This window comes from Halictus rubicundus, chromosome 2, assembly GCF_050948215.1.
Source record: "Halictus rubicundus isolate RS-2024b chromosome 2, iyHalRubi1_principal, whole genome shotgun sequence".
In the NCBI taxonomy this organism is placed as follows: domain Eukaryota; kingdom Metazoa; phylum Arthropoda; class Insecta; order Hymenoptera; family Halictidae; genus Halictus; species Halictus rubicundus.
This window is the reverse complement of record NC_135150.1, coordinates 13904400-13918104: the sequence shown is the minus strand read 5'-3', so window position 1 is coordinate 13918104 and position 13705 is coordinate 13904400. Positions and strand designations below refer to the sequence as shown.

Here is a 13705-nt window from a genome sequence, read left to right as displayed (position 1 = left end):
CTGAAAAAGGACCCCCACCCGGTGCGTCTACACGCGGCCGGCGTGTCGTTATCACTATCAATAGCCTCGATACGCTCTCACGGGGGTGTCGAGGCGGTTTGAGGGGGTGTAGGAACCCTGAGCCGAGAGAGAGAGAGAGAGAGAGAGAGAGAGAGAGAGTGAGAGAGAGAGAAAGAGGTAGAGAGGGAGAGGGGGGACGTAGGCGACGTGTGCAAGCGCGTTGCAATAAACCACGCTTTATCGCCTTACGGTTGAAACTTCTCGAGCACGCTCGCGTGGTTGTTGAACCACACACAGGTTCATTGGCTTCGGACCGCGGCTAGAAAATAGCGTGGACACGTGCCACAAGCACGACACCTTCCGCTTAACGTGCGCTTTGCAAATCATCTCGCTTAATTTTTTTCCGATCCGCCGTTTTCCTAACCTTTTCAACGGTACTGAATGTGCAACGCATACAGACTACCGACTTCGACGTCTTCATTCGCGACCAGCGAATTTTCTATGCCACAAAATTAACCCTGGACTACTTCGTGCCGATCCGGCCCCGCTCAAATTACTACAATTATTTAATGCGTACTCATTGATACGATTACGTTTTCTCCATTTTTATTATCGGGAGTACAGCGATTTCTCTATATTTGTCGCCAAGGCCTGGATGATAAACGTCGCGGAATTATCCCCTCCACCGCGGAGTATAACGAAGCTCGAGAGGTCTCGGACGCCGAGGAATGTAAACATAACACGGGTATGTCTTCTGAGCGATACACGACGCTGGCAAGACCCGTGTTGTTGACACATATCGAGAATTCACTGTAGTTTGCACTTCTTTTGCCCTTGAAACAATGCGAGAGCGTTTTACGTGAATTTCCGCGAAGCTCGGAATTAATAACTAACAATTTCTTAGCGAGAAATACAGAAGTTACACGTTCAGAATGTTTGTACGCTTGAGAAGCTGAATATTCTATTATTAATATTTTATCTTGGATCTCCGGCACGTGTAAGGCTCGCATGGAGGAATTAAATTTCTTTAAAGAGGTTTCTTATAATCCAAGTTTCGCTATTATTAGATCGCGGACAGGGGTTTTTCTCCATTATTTAACAAAGATGAAAATTGCACGGAAAACCCCTTCTGCGAAGCTCTCCGGGAGGTTAAAAATAAAACGAAACTCTGAGTTCTTCATCCATGTATGTATCTCTGTTGTAATCTACAAGCTTTCATGCGGTATATCAAGGCCGTGCTTTGGAACAGCTGCCTCTTATCACGTAGAAACCTGCACACCGGTAATTACCAGTCAGATTTATATAAACTCGGTGTCTACGTGCTCCGGGTTTACAAGACAGCGTGCATATTATGTACATAATCTTATCATCTCCTAACGAACGGTTTTAAGTTCCGCGCTGAACTTTATGAAAGTCCGGCCATTACGATCTTCCCTCCGCCATTTTAATTACGCGTACACCGCGTTATTCTCCCGTATCACTTTTGTATCAAGTGCTGGCGAATAAACCCCGACAAAATAAATGTGTCAACAGGCCCGGACATGGGTTTAATATTCTTCTTTGCTCGGGAAAGAATCCTTTATTACGATAACGAGCTTCTGTGCAATTTCCGTTTAACCAGCGGAAACGTTCACTTGCATAAAGGTCCGCAGATAATAAAGCTTCAGTGGTAATTACTTTTACCGTTTTCTCCGATGTCGGGGAGATACGAGGAATTTTTTTCAGAGGAAGTTGTCTCGCGTTACGCTAGAAATAATATACTCATTAAAACTCTTCGACTCTCAAGTGATTGGGAAGACAATCGGGATCACTGTATTATTTTAATTTATGTTCACAACGATGAGTTTCATTTACCAACTCGATACAGATGTATACATTTTATTTGAGCTACTACAATTTGTAAATTCATTTAGAAAGTTCACTTCAGGATTAACCCTTCTGCATTCCTCGGGGTTTCTTCTAAAATCACTTAAAAGCACTATATTATTCCTTTAGTATTATTATGATTTTTTCAGGTTTTCGCCTCGTTCTTCCTAGTCGAGTCGTCAAAAGTCCTGTACGTTAAACGCGGTTTTCTATTTTAGCAAAATGTTATTAATGATATTTTACTGTCCCACGTTTCAGGAATGCAAAAAACGCGAAATTTAGTAACATTTTGCCAAAAAATCAACTGTCTCCATATTGACTTATGTTGAATGCTTATTGCTTCCTAAATATCCATCAACCTTGAAAATGAAAAAATTAATAATATTTGATAAATACCATTACTGTAATAAACGGTTAAAGTTGAAAGTTTTGAAGACAGCCTTTCTCATGGAAAAAATTGCTTTTCTTCTTTGAGATGTCCTGACGATCCTTTTTAATATTTTCCTTCTAATTTATTTTTAAATGAAAGGTTTATCTTTAAGCTGTAAATTACCATTGTCGATTAAAAATTACTATTCATAATGTATTCAACATGTCATGCCAAATGCAATGTAGAAAATTTTCAAAATTCTCAAGACTTCGCAAGGAATATCTTCTGTATCATACGAGATCATAGAATTTTACAAAATGGAGGATTTTCAGCATACTTTCTTCTACACAATCATGTAAGAATTATTTCCCATTTTGTCCCATATCACAAGATATTATTGTTTAAAGTTGCCCGCGTCCGTGCGGCTATACGCGTAGGTCCTCGGATACCTCAGTATACTTTGTCCATTAGTTCAGTATATCTTCTAAGACAGAAGAGATCATGGAATTTTACAAAATGGAATATGTTCAGCACACTTTCTTTTATATAATCGTGCAAGAATTATTTCCAATCTCGTCCAATATCACGCGTTATTATTGTTTAAAGTCGCCCGCGTCCGTGCGGCTATACGCGTAGGTCCTCGGATACCTCAGTATACTTTGTCCATTAGTTCAGTATATCTTCTAAGACAGAAGAGATCATGGAATTTTACAAAATGGAATATGTTCAGCACACTTTCTTTTATATAATCGTGCAAGAATTATTTCCAATCTCGTCCAATATCACGCGTTATTATTATTTAAAGTCGCCCGCGTCCGTACGGCTATGCGCATAGGTTCTCGGGTTCTTCGTCGGGACTCTTCGACGACTAAAAAACACTTTAAGCACTAAACCAAATTTTATTTAAAAATATTTACTAAGCTGACTGTGATTCTAAAAGTTGTTAAATTTGGAAATATACTTAAAAAATAGTAAGAAAAGCTATTAAATAAACAAAAAGTACATTATGCACCACTAAAAAAGATTACTTGTTAATATTCTACACCCCAAATATCACCTCGACATCTTTAATAGTTCAGAAGTTGTACCAAAATGTCACGAGATTCCGCGTTTCAGACCACTGTGGGGCGTCACTGAAACCGGAAAACCGGTAACGCAAGCAATTCCGCAATTCCCAGACAGATCGGAGGACTGAAATATCCGTTTCACGTTGCAGTTGACAGGTCGGGGTGCACGCGTCGCACGCGTCGCGCGTTGCATTCGTGCGGAATCGCCGGTACCGAGCCAAGCATCCGCGGCACTCGGCGCCTAATCAACGGGAGTTGAAGTAGCCAAGAATTTGTCACGTGCAAACGAGCCTCGGGGTCCTCTGGCACCGGTCGCACACCGTCGACGGCGGGCCGTCTTGGATTATTCATGGGATCCCATCGCGATCAGGGGCTCCGGATTGCTGGTCGATTGAAATTGAACAATGCCGGGAGAGAGAGGGGGGATGAGAGGAACAAGGACACACCGTGCACGTGCACACGCGAGCCGGTTCACTGACCACGGCCCGATCGAACTGGAAAATGACCGTGCCCGGTCAGACTACGTGCTAAGGTTTCAATTCGGATAAGAGGTCGCGAACCGCCCGCACTCCCCCGCGACCCGAGACGCGGATTTATACGACGCCGTGAATGAGAATCCGCGTTAGGTGTTGTCACTGGGGAGAAAGCCCGTCTCCCAGACAAAATTCCGTTACTCGAATATTATAGGCGATGCGAACAAATGTTTCGCACGAGAGTTGTCACATGTCCAGGGTGTTTTTTTTTTTCGTAAAAGGTAAACATTAGATAAAAAATCGAGGAGGAGATGGTTGTAGTACATTTTACTAGATAGCGTATCTCAATTTTTTGTATTTTTAATACTTTTCTAGAAATAAAGATGACCTTCATTTTTTAAAATGGAATGACACATATTTGTTTGCATCATATGAAAACGGACATTGAGACAAGATCCACCATGTAGTATACTACGGTCCTCAGGGTCATACAAGGGCAGAAATAAGAGAAATAGATTTAACATTTCGTAGTATTGTATTTACTAGTATGTTGTGGTGATAAGACTTCATCTCGTGTTCAATGTGACTTCCGCTGACTGTGTGAATGTTTATGTTTTGAAAGGACAAGCTTATTCCTTCAGTTTTAGTACAGTTGTGCGAAACAACCGGCCAAACCATACGTTATCATTACGTATCGTTATTCTACGCAGGATAAAGTGAATACGATGAAACAGGATCTGTAGTGGAGTCAAAACATCAGAGGATCCGTCGAATCACTGTTTTCAAAAAACAAACAATTAGAAATACTTCTTCATTTTCAAGAAGATTCCTCTACTTCGATAAGAAAAGCGGCCAGGCTAGGTGATATTGCATCAACACACAAAGTTCTACAATTGTACGATTACAAACCTTTCAAATATCACAAAGTACAAAGTCTCCAGGAATCTAATCATCCACGACGTACTGAATTTTGTAATTGGATCCTAAAAAATAACATGAACGATTCCGAAAAATATTAAAAACACAAAAAATTGAGATACGCTATCATATCGCTAGTAAAATATACTACTACTACCTCCTCTTCGGTTTTTTTCTAACGTTTACCTTTTACGAAAAAAACGCTGGGACAAAGTATTGCGAACACGCTGCAGAAGAGCATGACGATTGTATTCGTTTGACATTGCAGTAACCTTGAAAGCTCTCTACAGATTAGAATTGAAATTTTCTGTGGAGACCTACAATTTTTGATTACGTATCGTGAAGGTGACGCCAAGACGTTTTTAAAACACTCGAATACTTTTGTTTTTGCATAAACTATTCCAGAGACGTAAGCGTCCAAAGTTGATGTGTCGACATTATGCAGTATATATGACGAAGTTGTTTGATTGGACTCTGCACTTCTCTATGCCTTGTAACATTCTTCTGTGAATAATTAGTGAAAGATTTAAAAGAATTTTCAAATTTTCAAATACTACTAATCCTTTAAAGAAACGTAATTGTATGTATATCAGAAAAATTGTTGAATTCCTCTTGCATTTCAATTGTTGAAAGGTATCTAACCGCTTAATTCTACCACGCGTTGCTCGTCCATTTAGAATTAATTATAGAAGCTTATTTATCACGAAACAAATAAGAATTAATAACAGTGCCTGTAAGCCGCCATGCTTCGCGAGCATTGAATCGTAAAGGATTAGCGTGACAAAGAAACTTACAATTAGCGTAAAGTAGAATTGGCCGACTCCGGGTCAGACGGCGCTTCGTTATTTAATATCACGAAAGCTGCGTCCACCAGTTAATAATTTCTAATTCCATCATTTTCTTCCTCCCGCTATTTCTCGTATGACAAGCAGTAAAAATAATACAAATAATAATATATTAATTCTGTTTTATAAATATGCAACGTCCAAAGTACGCGTTCGATATTCCCCCCTCCGTCCATTACCATATCGTGCACGTCAAACCGAAACTGTAATCGTTTCGTGATTAATAATTCACAAGTTAATCACACCGGACAGTTAGTATGCCATTTCATTATTTCCGTTATTCACGAGTAACGATTATTCGGTGCTCGGCGGCAACCGTTTAACAAGAGTTACATCACGTTTCGGTCGACGATGCTTCTAAGTGCTCAAAGAATTAACGGGCAGGATATAATGACCGGGATCGAAGTAGAAAATGACGGTGCCGTGTCAGACCAGACACATTACACTTTCCGCTAGCTTTCCGGCCATCATACTTATCAATCTTCCCCGCCGACACCCCTCGTTTCTTGCCGGATTCTATTAGTAATCTATCCGAACGGTCTGAAGGCTCAAGTCTGGAAGACTGAATAATTAATTCAATCTTCCGCGGCGATCGGGCACTCTTCGAAACCTACACTTCGCAGTTATATTCTAGATTCTACGCGGGACTTATCGCTCACGCAAGACGCGGGACACATTAATTACATTCCGACCGTCTTACGAAATTTGCAATCTACCCCGAACGCGATCTCGACGCGAATATTCATGAGGCTAGACGCGTTACGGTTGACGCGGACAAATCTAAACACAAAATCAGATGTCGGGATCGATCACGTTGCCCCACTGTCGTCTTGATCGACACGATTTCCTTGTTAGTCGGCTCGTTAACCTGTTGGCTTGGTTAATTGGCAGAGAAACCATTTTCTTATTACGTTACGCAAATAAGGTAATTCGACTCGTGATGTTAAGTAGCATATTGATTCTATTTTGAAATTATAAAATGTTAGAGAGCCGTGCAGAATAATTTAACACCGTGTGCAGCAAAGCTTTTTCAGATTGCCAAACAGACAGAAATATAAAGAATATAAAACTGCTGCGCCAATTTAATAAAAAATAGATTATTCCCGACGTGAAATATAACTTTTTTTTTTTGAGCTTGGTTAATTGGCAGAGAAACCATTTTCTTGTTACGTTACGCAAATAAGGTAATTCGACTCGTGATTGTTGTAGGCAATGTTAAGTAGCATCTCGACTTTATTTTGACATTATGAAATGCTAGAGAGCTGTGCAGAATAATTTAACACCGTGTCCAGTAAAACTTTTTCAGATTGCCAAACAGACAGAAATATAAAGAATATAAAACTGCTGTGCCAATTTAATAAAAAATAGATTATTCTCGACGTGAAATATAACTTTTTAACAAGTTCAGCATTTTCTCGCCGCCCACCTGCCTCGTTAAAATGTTTTATCAGACGCGACGTACCTGTTTCGTGAAGTATTAAATCAATTTACATGGATTCTACGAATACCGTGTTGCGTGCTATGATTTTAAACAATAAAGTGTACAAAATCACATGTTAATATTTTCAATTACTATTTATTCTGCGAAACGAAGGAAAGGCGGCTATTGAAAGATAAGCGAGCGTTCATAAAAGTTCAACGAATTGAGACATCAACAGGAGAGTGTCGGCGATCCGGTGGATGCAAATAGTTCAGAGATCGATGTCCCTTTTTAACTTTCCAGCGCCGGTCACCGTCGGCCGCCGGGTCAGTCGATATTAAATCGCAAACATGAATTGCAATTGCGACGACGACGACGACGACGAGTCGGGTCGGGTCGGGTCGGGTCGGGTGCGGTTATAACCTACTATCCCGATCTCCTTATTCCTCGTCGAATATTAAAGTCGATCCGGTGGTAGGTTCTCAACGGGGTGATCAATCGCGGCCGATTCCAGCCGGATGGTCGTATAATTAATTTCAAAGTCACCGGGCACGACGCCCCGGCTGTTATAATTCGATGAAGCGAGTTTTCCATTCCGCTCGGTCGATTTCGCGCCTGAAAATACGCTCGCCGAGAATTATTAAGGTTAGCCGAGGTGTCGGTCCCGCGAGAACGCTCGATCTGTCCGCTCGAAAGTTGCTCCACATTCGGTGACCTTTCCCAGGGACGGTCGGCGAAATGTCAGGGTGCCGCCGCGGTGAACCACGGGGAAAAATGTGGTCCACTGTGGCTCCCAACACCGATCCCACCTAATAACGAATCGCACTCATTAAAACTGCTCCGAAACGTATTGCCGCGCTACTCCGATTTTCGGAAAATTCATTCGTCTCCGATGATTTCGTAAAACCCGCACTCATTTTGAATCTTGCAGTCTCTGCTCTCTCAGTCCATCGTTCGTTTTATTCTAAAATTTATAAATTGAATTGTTCGCGCGTAAAACACGTCCTTGAGCAATGGAGATTCCAACGGTTCGGATAATCGAGATTCTACCGAGTCGCGAATTACACAATGAAATACGCTTCGAATTGCGTCACGTTTGGTCTCATTTTAATCGGGAAAATGTCACGAACATGTTCGTAAAAGGTCCATAAAAAAATGATTAAAAACAAAACGGTTTTATCATTCTGACATGTTACTTTTCGATCATTTTAACGTCGAACAATTTCGTCGTATATTTCGCTTAATACAATTTTAATCGTGGCAGTATTTTCGTTCTGAAACGTACTAGAACGTATAAGAATGTCGGAGCACGAGGCGGTTCTGTGCATAGCTCTGGACATTCATATTGCAAAAGCTGTGCCAATGCTACCGCCAAGCGAATTGCGAATAAAATTTCAATGCTCCGCGGCAATTCCACGGTTTATTTCCGTCCCGATAGGCGATTCGACCCGATCGAATCCAGGAAAAGAAATTAACCGTTCGTCCATTGAAATCGCGCCGCGAAGCTGACGCGGACCGGCCCGACGGAGACCTATTCATCCCCGGCGAAAATGAGACGCTAATAAAGCATCGCCGGAAAAGAAATAAAGGGACGCGGGCCCGAGTGGCTCAGAGATATTAAGCCCGATAATGGATTCTTATGTTCGGCCGAGCGTTCACGGATATTCCCCAGATATTCATTTCGCCATATTGTTGCCGGGCTCTCCCGTCTTTCCGTCGTCGTCGTCGTCGTCGTCGTCGACGACGGAACGGCGTCGCGTCCCATTCCGGGGCAAGAAACTTTCCATTCCTTAATGAGAAAACAGCCGGCATCCGGTTGGATCGCCGGGATGCGCCGGGGGGTTGCATTAAATGCAACTTAACCGGAAAACGAGGGGAAAACGATTCGTCGGCGGAACCTACCTACAATTTCTTCGGGACCGTGGATTCATTCGAATTGGATGACGAGCGTCGCTCGCCTGGCAGCCCGATGAATGCTCCGGGACACGTTCTTCGACTAATTGCAAACACTTATTGCTAAACGGTGGGATTGTCTCTGTAACGCTTTGTAACATTGACGTCACACGCTCGTGATTCTCCTCCATTTCATCGCTAGTATTCAGCGCAACATTCTACCGTTCACCCCTATGCAACGAAAGAATTTCCTCATTACTATTGTATAGCCTACTCCAGTCGTCTATAGTCAACCCTGCTATAACATGGTTAGCTTCGTTCCGCGTGTATCGGAACTGTGTTAAGCGAAACTTAGGTGTGATAAAAATTAGGAGAACACAGAGAATACATTTTCCAAGTCTATTAATACATTCCTTATTCGTGTGACGGTAAGCCTATCGTATCATTTTATTAAAATATAAAATTCTTCTTTCACTTAGTTGGATTACTGAGCTGCCTTTGCCATTGAATAATACTTGAAGTGATGTGTTGAATCATGCGTTATATCGAAACTGCGATCAGAGTACCGCGTTATAAAAGGATTGGGTGTATTTCTCGGACCTCTTTCACCGCGTTCGTTCCACAGAAAATTGGGTTAGAAGGGGTTAACGGTGTTGGGGTTGACGGCATCGAAAAATGTCGTAGGGTCGCCCCTGCGTCAATGTTTCCGTCTAAAATTATTCGTTCTACTTTCGCGCAATGATTTTCCGCGCGGCCCGAGTGCGGTGCCGTTTCTACGTACGTACGAGCGTACGGCTTAATAGACCGATCAGGGCCGGAGATTCAGATAACGTATCGCGGGCAGAAAGCGAAGGAAACAGCTTTTCCCGGGGCGCGTTAACCCGTTGTTCCCTCGTTAAATAAAACCGTCGGGGTCCTCGAAGCGGCAGCCTATTTTCAATCGCCCTCTCACGTTTGATAATAGTCTCGGGCTCCGGGTACCGTCACGCAATCATCTGTGCTTAATCTTATCTTCGGCCCTAAACCGGGAAGCCGCGTGGAACACGGGCGGCACGAGTGCGGAAATGCCGTTCGGGCGCGCACGCACACACACGTACTATCTTCCACTCGGCCGGCCGTAAGTAGGAATCACGGGATCGATCATTCTTGCGAAACAGACCGACCGACGGGGTATCGACAGACCCCGTAACCTTGCGAAATTATTGAACGAGAGACCGTCGTCGGCCGCCCGTTAGGAAAAACGTCGTACCCGCACCCGTGGAACCACCTCGGGCCACGATCGTTTCCGGCCCGTATTTTCCGGTCGTGTAAATCGTCGGGGGGAAACGTGGGACGTGCAGGAAGAGGGCACGTTGCATCAGGGATTAAATCAACGCGCCTTCGTTGATGGGAGATGATGGAAAACGAGATGGAAAGGGTCGAGAGCGGGGGGGCGTCGTGTGGGAGAACGACGATAACCGAGTTGTGTAGATTGGAAAGAGGACGAAAAAGCTGGAATAGGTGTAGTAAAAGCAAGAGGATGCAGGGGACACGAGAGCAGGAGGAGGAGGAGGAGGAGGAAGAGCAACCATAGTGGGGGATCAATTTAGAAGCCGTGACTCACTCGACACGGTGACGTCGTTAGCGCACCCCCTTTCGCCTGCCCCGAACGCCCCTAAAAAAAAGAGAGAGAGAGAGAAGAAAGAGAGAAGAGAAGAATAATCCGGTCACAACTCTCTCTCTAAGCGAGAACTAATCGAGGCCAGTGCACACGGTCCCGGGTATAACGGGGTAGAGGGATGTTCTTGAATCGGCCGGTCGACAAGCCTCGAGTTCTGGCGTTCGTGTGTGCCGGTGTTGCCCGTCGAGGAGGGCCGAGGAAGCATACAGGCACGCATGAACACACAGACGAGTAGTGGCGGAAAGGGCACCGAGTCGTCTTTGTGCACGAATAACACCGGCGGTCCCTCGTTACGTCGAAAAACTCGACCGGCGCGGCGCGGCCGGGCGGCAGCGGCGGCGGAGAGGCGAGTTTTACCTACGCCCATGTACCTTCACACGCCAGTGACTGCTGTTTACCAGCAGCACGGGGAGGCGAAGACCGAAACACGGTGGGAAGAGGAACAAGGAAAATCGCGGGACACCGAACGGGGATAGGGGTGCAAACGAGGAAGAGGATGCGAAAAGAGGGAAGTATCCAACGCATCCTCTCCCCCGCGCCCACCGAGCTAGCGTCCCCTCGCCCCAATTACCGTGGCCATCGCGCACCACCTCATCCACGCTCGTAATTTGCATCCGACCTCTATTTACTTCGTAGCCGTCGAATTTACTCGTGTCCCTTCCGAAATCTCGGAGGGTGTCCTGAAAGAACACGGTGAAAACGCACAACTCTTCCTTGCGTGTTCTTTCTCCTCGTTCTGACCTCCAAGAGTGCGCGCAGGGGAAGGACAGGCACCTGCGAGGGAACGTTCCAGCGTTTGCTCGACGTTAAACGGTCGAGACCCACAGGTTACGGCGCGTTGCTAACAATGGAAAGGGAAAAAGAAAACGAAAAGAAGCGGGACTGGAAGCCGCGTATGTTCCATGTGTATACGTGTGTAGAGGTATGTCCTTTGGGTGTACTCACGAGGCACACGATCTACGAGGACCAGGCTCTCGGTTGGGAGATCGTTGTGTCGTCGAGCGACGTGCATCCTCTATCAACGATCCCTCCGTGCCTCGAGTCCTGGCGGTGAGGACCCGGACGGACGGTTCCTCCAGTTGTCACTCCGGCAACACCCACTTTCTCCTCTGGCCTCGTAACCTCGAGGGCTACTTTTCTTTCTCTCCCTCGCTACCGTCGTCGGATGAGGCGCAGCACACTACCCCGACACTACTACCACCACCACCATCCGCACCACCACGATACGAGGCGATATATCGGACTACCAACGGGCACCACCACGATTGAAAACCACCACCACCACCACCGCCACCACCATCGACACCACTGCCGCTGCCACGAGTAGCAGTTTCGATACTGGCGAGACCCCACGGTCCGTGGCTCGATGGCCGAAGGATTCTCTCCACCCTCTCTCTCTCTTTCTTTCTCTCTCTTTCTCTCAGTTCTACCCCCTTTGCTTTTCTGTTCCCCCGGTTATTTAAGCATCGCCACTCGCAACACGGTCGCGCGTGCTTCGTCACGGGCCACTCCTCGCGCTGACACGACGCGTGTGACCGTCGACGAACCACCCTCTAGAAACGCCAGCTGCACGCGGCGGCGGTCTGCGAGCATGGGACGAGATTCCGTAGCTCGCTCTCTCTGCGGAAACGCCACCGTCGACGCTGGCCTATCTACGCGCCTGTCTGCGCTACCAAGCCTCCACAAGCCCGGCCCTCCTTCCACCCCGCCGCAAAGCCTTCTGGCCAGTCACGACAGCAATATATGGGCGATCGTGACACACGCGTGCCCGTGACACGTTCCAGCATGCGCCCTTCTCAGCGCGCCGAGCACCGCACGCGCCCGACTACGGCCTAATTCGACGGACCAGCCGGTGTCGCTGCTCTTCTACACTTGTCTAGGGACTTTCGTCTCTCATCATAACCCGAGGAAGCACTGCCGCGCCGGTGCCCGGCAATCACTACTCTTTGAACGCGAAATCGATAATCAACTCTTTACATCTACCATGATAAGAACCGCGTTTTCCTTTAGAACTTAGAAGGAGAAGGAAGTTTATATCTCCTCTTTTCTTTTACTTGCAGTTGATAACACGTTATCTGCCATGTTGGCTACCGTAATGTGGAACCCTACGGGAGAACATACAAAGCTCCCGTGGCAGTCAACGTGATAATCAACCCCTTGCCGTATGATTCCTTTTATAGTTGCAATGACTGGAACTCCTTAGTTGCTAAGCCGTTACCTACGGCGGATCTGAAGGCGTGCTAAACGAACGAACCCCAGACGGTGGCTGGCAACACGTAGTTGGGAAAATATCGGTGGTGGTACCGCTTTCTTAAAGAATAGATATTGTCCTTAAGGGTCAGTCCACGGAACGAGGAACGCGAAGATGCCTTGTGGAAAAAGGACTGTGATTGACCCCTCAGCACTTACTCCGGAACCATAGGAAAGAAACGGTCTCATTAGGCTACAGTAGTTTGCATCAGTTCGCAGTACAATCACTACAACATATGTATGTATAATATACGTGGCGTTCAATGCGGGAAATATAAATAAAAAGTTGATAATTTCTTACAAGGAAACGGACAGTCTGTAGCCTATAATTTTTGTCAGAAGTAGAGCAAAAACATCCAGTTGCGACTGCTATGAAATGGTCGTGCAATCGTAAGAAGCCCCGCAAGTATTGAGGGGTTAGTTGCCTTAATGTGGACTTCCGCATTCCTAAGTATAGCACATTCAGTGTTACACAACTTATACCATGCTATTTGAATATCCCGCCGAGAAGCAAGGCCGCAGCAAGGATCCCCGCGAATCTAGGGACTTTCGCAACAATCGTTTCTAACCTACAGAGAAGCCGACTCGAGTAAATTTTGTATGAAATATTGTCTTTGCCAGTTACTATTCAGAAGAAGTTATCGAGCGACATAAAAGTCTATCATGTTAAATCGATTTTGCGATTTTACAACCTCGCAGTCACCTCATTGATCATGGAAAACTGGCCCTGGATAAAGTTACTGCGATAATAATTCTTCGTTGGTGATACAGTGGCAATTTGATGTTACCTTTCTTTGAATATGCAATACCGTCGCATGACGCATGACATGTCCTTTTTAACGTGTCCTTGTTTTCGAGGGACACAACTGTCGGCGAACATGTGAAAGGCAGCGTATCTACCGCCAGGTAGCACGGTCGGCATCGCAGGATAGTGTCATGGCGC

At 45.4% G+C, this 13705-nt stretch overlaps 1 protein-coding gene across 6 annotated transcripts in view; it reads right to left on the bottom strand.

Moving 5' to 3' along the window:
* LOC143365352 (protein FAM135A) overlaps window positions 1–12549 on the bottom strand; it is a 57143-nt gene extending 44594 nt beyond the window's left edge. For all 6 annotated transcript variants that reach the window (XM_076805449.1, XM_076805453.1, XM_076805450.1 and 3 more), the window contains exon 1: window positions 11458–12549. The gene's annotated coding sequence lies outside the window, so the exon portion shown is untranslated. The remainder of the gene's footprint in view (window positions 1–11457) is intronic.
* Window positions 12550–13705: the final 1156 nt, after the last annotated feature.